This window comes from Humulus lupulus, chromosome 8, assembly GCF_963169125.1.
Source record: "Humulus lupulus chromosome 8, drHumLupu1.1, whole genome shotgun sequence".
In the NCBI taxonomy this organism is placed as follows: domain Eukaryota; kingdom Viridiplantae; phylum Streptophyta; class Magnoliopsida; order Rosales; family Cannabaceae; genus Humulus; species Humulus lupulus.
In genome coordinates this window covers 151,657,600-151,664,599 of record NC_084800.1, presented here as the reverse complement: position 1 = coordinate 151,664,599, position 7,000 = coordinate 151,657,600, and the positions used below count along the sequence as shown (strand labels likewise).

The 7,000-nt window shown below is 39.8% G+C and overlaps 1 non-coding gene across 1 annotated transcript; it reads right to left on the bottom strand.

The window, feature by feature from the left end:
- Positions 1 to 2,744: 2,744 nt before the first annotated feature.
- Positions 2,745 to 2,851, bottom strand: LOC133799040 (small nucleolar RNA R71). The gene has a single exon (XR_009876248.1). It is a non-coding gene; the product is annotated as a small nucleolar RNA R71 (small nucleolar RNA).
- Positions 2,852 to 7,000: the final 4,149 nt, after the last annotated feature.

Here is a 7,000-nt window from a genome sequence, read left to right as displayed (position 1 = left end):
AAATACCTAGGGAACAAAACTAGCCTCTAAGACCTCAATTTCTACTAAACCGGGTAATAGAAATTGTCCCGAGCACTTAAGATCGAACCCTCGAGCCCTAAAAGTACTTCAAAACCTCCAAGGCCAAACCTCCCATGCGGGTCGCGGATTGGCTCAGCAAGTCGCGACTTGCCCCAAGTCAGAGAGCAAGCTCTCACGCCAAAGGGGAGGCAGGTCGCAACTTGGCCAAGCAAGTTGCAGCGCGCCCCTAAGTCAGAGAGCTTCCATGGACAGAAGGGCCACACACACTATGGCGCCGCCAGGCTGGGTCGCGGCGCGCCCTGCGAACCCAGAGAAAACCTGGGTTATCTCCTCTTTCTCCCAGCCAAGAACACTCAAGCAACCCATAATTTTCCTCCACTTATCCCTTCAATTCAACACCAATCAAGTCATGAATCAAGACCCATATTCACCTATTTATTTGATCTAATAATCTCAATAACTAACACAGAAACCATACCTCAATTCAGACATAATAATCAAGCAAAACCCATTGAAATTCCTACCCAATACCCAGTCTAATACTACACCCTTGCATACTGATAACTCTTGAATAAAGAGTTATTTCATATGCTTTTGAACTTATAATTGTGAAAAATCATGGGTGATGTTATTTTATTTTTAGCTTTTATAGCTAACTTTGGTGTTTTTATTATCTTAATTAAGTTTAATTATTTTTTTAGTTTCTAATCGCTAATGGGTTAAAGATAATAATTTCATGGATAAATAGTTGCACAAAGGAATGAGCTAACATATGAATCTATTTTGATAAAATTATGTTGTTGTTGGCTGAATAGTCAGGTTTGCTGCAGCAAACCTGAAGCATTTTGATTAGGCAGATTTTGGGGCACATGGAGCATGTGGCAGTCAATGGGTGAGCTGACATTTTGGCTGAGGTGGCAAGGACAGAAAGAACTAGTCAGTATATTGGAGAAAAGGACAAACAAAATCAAAAGAAAGGAGGACTTCATGTTTTTGGAGAAAAAGGGGCAATATGGTACTTTTGGAAGGAAGAAGAAAAAAAAAACCTAACATACACAAAAGAGGGTTTCAGCCATATCAAGAGGCAGCATCCATTTTTGGAAAAGAAAAACCAGAAAAAGAAAGGAGAAAAACTCAGAATATCAACAAGAAAGAAGGAGGACAAACAAAGAAAGCTCAAGCATCATTTTGGATTTGTTCTTTCTTCTTTTCCTAAACTTTATTTTATTAATTTCTGAGTTGGATTCTAAATCTGAATATTATGGGCTGTTTTGATTGTGAATTAATGTTTATGAACTCAGCCATGAACTAATTTTTAGGTGGCTTGAATTGTTGATGAACCCTATGTTATAGTCTATCAATTTCTTGCACTTTATTTTAGTAAAATCTCCTTTGTTCATTCAAGTGTGCTTATATTAATTTCTTATTGTTGTTTGGCCAGCAATGGAAAGTTATTTAATTATGTTTGATGCTGGAAAGATTAAATGTAATGGGAAGAACTTGGATGACACAAGTCATAATCTAGGGTAGGTTATGTTAGTAAGTAACATAGGGATATGTTATTTGCCTTGTGTAACTTTTGAGAATTATTTGATTTGCATTCTTAAATCTGATTTTGCATAGGAATATGCTTAATTAGGTAGAAGAATTAATGTCATAAAATTTGGGAAAGTTTTATGGGTGTTTAAATGAATTCTTGTTAACTTGGGAGTTTTGCTAGAGTATTGCTGCAGCAATCTGTCCGCAATTTGTTCAGGATGAATAATATAGGGGAATTCAATGATTCAAGTCTATTTTGCAATCCATATATTTCTCTCAATTTTTTTGTTCAGTTCAGTTTTTGATTTCAGTATTTCCATTTTTTTAATATTTTGTTTAGCCTATAAACAACCCACTTGTTTTTTTAATTTCTTAAAATTGTTTAGTAATTGTTTTGCTTATTTTTTTTTAATTTGCAATCCCTATGGAGACAATCTACTTATCATTATATTACTTGTGTGATTGTGTGCACTTGCGTATTTAAAATCAAATATTAAATTGATCACAACAAGTTTTTGGCGCCGTTGCCGGGGATTGAAATTAGAAATTCTTGTAAAATCAATTTCTTACAATTTATTTATTTTTCTTTGTTGAGCTGACTTTGTTTGCTTGCTCTTGTGTTTCCTTAGGTGATTTACTATATGAACGAGCAAGAAGACATTGAACTAGCTCCTATTGACCCTAAGATTGAAAGAACAATTAGAAGAAGACTAAGGGAACAACGGGCTCAAAATCGCCTTAATATGGGTGAAGAGGTTGAAGGAGTTGAGGGTGCTAATAATTTCACTAACACAATTGCTATGGCTGATGATAGAGAGGGAGCCATAAGGGAATATGCTGCCCCCATGTTTAATGAGCTCAATTCGGGCATTGTTAGGCCTGAAATTCAAGCACCCCAATTTGAGTTAAAGCCCATTATGTTCCAAATGTTGCAAACAGTGGGTCAATTTAGTGGGCTGCCTACTGAGGATCCTCATCTTCATCTTCGTTCATTTTCGGAGGTGAGCGATTCTTTCAAGCTACAAGGAGTGATTGAAGAGGCCCTAAGGTTTAAATTGTTCCCTTTCTCTTTGAAGGATCGAGCTAGAGCTTGGCTCAATATCCTTCCTCCCGACTCGGTGACTACATGGAATGAGTTGGCTGAAAAATTCTTGATGAAGTACTTCCCTCCTACCAAAAATGCCAAGTTTCGCAATGAAATTATGTCATTTCAGCAGCTGGAAGATGAATCATTTTGTGAAGCTTGGGAGAGATTCAAGGACTTATTGAGGAAGTGTCCACACCATGGGATCCCGCATTGCATACAAATGGAAACTTTCTACAATGGGCTAAATTCTTCCACTCGTATGGTGTTAGATGCTTTAGCCAATGGGGCTATTCTCTCTAAGTCCTACAATGAAGCCTATGAGATTTTGGAGAGGATAGCTAGCAACAATTATCAATGGTCAAATGTTAGAGCCTCAACAAGTCGAAAAGTGGCTGGTATACTTGAAGTGGATGCATTGACAGCTTTGACCGCTCAAGTTTCTTCAATGACTAACCTTCTCAAGAACATGAGTTTGGGGGGAATGGTACAACCAGCTGCTATGGGACAAGTTGCCGATGTATCTTGTGTTTATTGTGGAGATGGGCATGCATTTGAGAGTTGTCCTTCAAATCCCGCTTCAGTTTGTTATGTGGGGAATCAAAATGCCAACCGAAATAACCCATATTCGAATTCTTACAATTCGGGGTGGAGGCAGCATCCAAACTTCTCATTGGGGGGGGGGGGGGGGGTCAATGAGCTAGTTCAAGAGGAGCACCAATGCAAAACAAGCCTACATATCCACCAGGGTTTTCTCAACAACAATAAAGAGCTCAACCACCTCCTCCACAGGTGTCTCAATCAAGCTCTTTGGAGAGTTTAATGAAGGAATATATGGCCAAGAATGATGCTGTGATTCAGAGTCAAGCGACATCCTTGAGGAATCTAGAAACTCAATTGGGGCAGCTTGCTAATGAGCTACGGAATAGACCACAAGGCACCTTGCCTAGTGATACAGAAAATCCAAGGAAAGATGGCAAGGAGCATTGCAAGGCGGTTACCTTGAGGAGTGGTAAAAATGTGGAATTGACTGAGGATAATTGTACTAGAAATAGCAAGCCCGCTTCAATCCAAAGTAGTGTGGACAAAGGAGACAAAGCTGTGAAATCAAAAATTTTAAATGCTGATCCTGAAGCAATTGCTGCAGCAATTCCTCTGCAAAATGCTAGAGGAAAGCCTATAAGCAAGCCACCTCCACCATTTCCTCAACGCTTTCAAAAGCAGCAACAAGATGGTCAATTCCGGAGATTTTTAGATGTTTTGAAACAACTTCACATCAATATACTGTTGGTGGAAGCTTTGGAGCAAATGCCCAACTATGTGAAGTTTTTGAAGGATATTTTAACTAAAAAGAGGAGGCTTGGTGAATTTGAAACATTGGCGTTGACTGAAGGTTGTAGTGCTATATTGAAGAGTAAAATTCCTCCTAAATTGAAGGATTCGGGTAGCTTCACAATTCCTTGTTCTATTGGTGGTAGAGATGTTGGTAGAGCACTTTGTGACTTGGGGGCTAGTATCAATTTGATGCCCATGTCAATTTTCAAGAAGTTGGGGATTGGAGAAGCAAGACCAACCACAGTCACTTTGCAATTAGCGGATCGTTCTATGGCACACCCGAAAGGAAAAATTGAAGATGTACTTGTGCAAGTTGATAAATTCGTTTTTCCGGCTGATTTCATCATCCTTGATTATGAAGCGGATATAGATGTTCCTATTATCTTGAAGAGCTTGAAAACTTAAGTGAAGAGGAAGAAAACCAAGTTACATGGGTGGAGTCAAAGCAGCCCTTTGCTAAATTTAAGGGGCCTTTTGAGTCATTGAACTTGTCGGAAGGGAGTTTTAAGCCTCCTAAGCCTTCTATTCAAGAGCCACCAAAATTAGAGTTGAAGCCTTTGCCTAGTCACTTGAAGTATGCTTATTTGAGAGATAATGAGACCTTGCCTGTGATTATTTCAGCCATGTTAGGAGCTGAAAAAGAGAGTTTGTTGCTGGCTGTTTTGAAGAAATACACAAGGGCCATTGGTTGGACTATGGCGGATATCAAGGGGATAAGTCCCTCATTTTGTATGCATAAAATTATGTTGGAGAATTGTTGTAATAATTCTGTTGAGCAGCAATGAAGGCTTAATCCTATCATGAACGAAGTGGTTAGAAAAGAGATAATTAAGTGGCTTGATTATGGAATTGTTTACCCAATTTCAGATAGTTCTTGGGTCAGCCTAGTTCAGTGTGTTCCTAAAAAAGGTGGAGTCACAGTGGTGGCTAATGAAAATAATGAATTGATTCCTACAAGACAAGTGACGGGGTGGCGTGTTTGTATGGACTATTGGAAGTTGAATAAGGCTACTCGTAAAGACCACTTCCCGCTGCCATTCATTGACCAAATGCTTGATCGGTTGGCGGGAAAGGAGTTTTATTGTTTCCTCAATGGGTATTCAGGCTATAATCAGATTTCCATCACACCAGAAGACCAAGAGAAGAATACCTTTACTTGTCCTTATGACACCTTTGCCTTTAGAAGGATGCCTTTTTGGGCTATCCAACGCCCCCGCCACTTTCCAACATTGTATGATGGCAATATTTTCAGATATGGTGGAGAAGTCCCTTGAAGTCTTCATGGATGATTTTTCAGTATTTGGGGAGTCTTTTGACACTTGTTTGGCTAACTTGGAGCAAGTCTTGGCTAGATGTGAAGAAACAAACTTGGTACTCAATTGGGAAAAATGTCATTTCATGGTTCAAGAAGGCATTGTGTTGGGCCATAGAATTTCTAACAAGGGCATAGAAGTGGATAGAGCAAAGCTGGAAGTCATAGAAAAATTGCCACCACCTACTACAGTCAAGGGGATTAGAAGCTTTTTGGGGCATGCGGGCTTCTATAGGAGATTTATAAAAGATTTTTCAAAGATTTTTAAGCCCCTTTGTTCCTTACTTGAGCAAAATCGAGCATTTGAGTTCACAAAGGAGTGTCAAGAAGCATTTGTGACTTTAAAAGAGGCTCTTATCACCACACCCATCATTGTAGCTCTGGATTGGTCTCTCCCCTTTGAATTGATGTGCGATGCTAGTGATTTTGCTGTGGGTGTTGTACTTGGGCAGCGAAAAGAGAAGGGTTTTCATTCCATTTACTATGCAAGCAAGACATTAGCCGATGCCCAATTGAACTATACTACCACCGAGAAAGAGCTTTTAGTGGTGGTGTTTGCTTTTGACAAGTTTAGAGCTTATCTTGTGGGGACTAAAGTGGTGGTTTATACAGACCATTCAGTGATCAAGTATCTAATTGCCAAAAAGGATGTTAAGTACTTATTCGATGGGTGTTGCTTCTTCAAGAATTTGACTTGGAAATTCAGGATAGAAAAGGAACGGAGAACCAAGTGGCTAACCATTTATCTAGACTTGAAGCTGGAAGTGAAAAACAAAATGAAGGGCCTATTAAAGAGACATTCCCCGATGAGCACTTGTTGGTTGTGAACCAAACCACTACTCCATGGTACACTGATTTTTTCAACTATTTGGTGAGTGGTTTGCAGCCACCTGATTTGAATGGGTAGAAACTCAAGAAGTTCTTTCATGATGTGAGATTCTATTATTGGGATGAGCCCTATTTGTACAAACAATGTTCAGATCGAATCATGAGGTGTTGTGTGCCCGAGGATGAAGTTTCTAGCATACTTGAGCATTGTCATTCAACTCCTTATGGTGGACATTTTGGTGGGCAAAGAACAGCCGCTAAGGTTTTTCAATCGGGGTACTATCGGCCCTCTATCTTCAAGGATGCTCATGAATTTGCTAAGAGATGTGACCGCTGCCAGTGTGTTGGAAATATTTTAGCAAGGAGTGAAATGCCTTTGAATAACATCCTTGAAGTGGAATTGTTTGATGTTTGGGGGATCGACTTCATGGGGCCATTTCCACCATCATTTGGAAATTTGTATATCTTGGTGGCTGTTGACTATGTCTCTAAGTGGGTTGAAGCAGTGGCAAGTCCTACTAATGATTCCAAGGTGGTCATGAAGTTCCTACATAAGCATGTGTTCACCCGCTTTGGCACTCCAAGGGCGCTTATAAGTGATGAAGGCACCCACTTTGTGAACAAGATTTTGGCAGCTTTGTTAGCCAAATATAGTGTGAAGCACAAGATTGCCACCACCCAAACCAATGGTCAAGTGGAAGTATCCAATAGGGAGATCAAGGGAATCCTAGAGAAAGTGGTGAATCCTAGTAGAAAGGATTGGTCTCAGCGATTGGATGATGCTCTTTGGGCCTATCGAACGACTTTCAAAACCCCTTTGGGAATGTCACCGTATCGTTTGGTTTTTGGGAAAGCTTGCCATTTGCCTGTTGAGTTGGAGC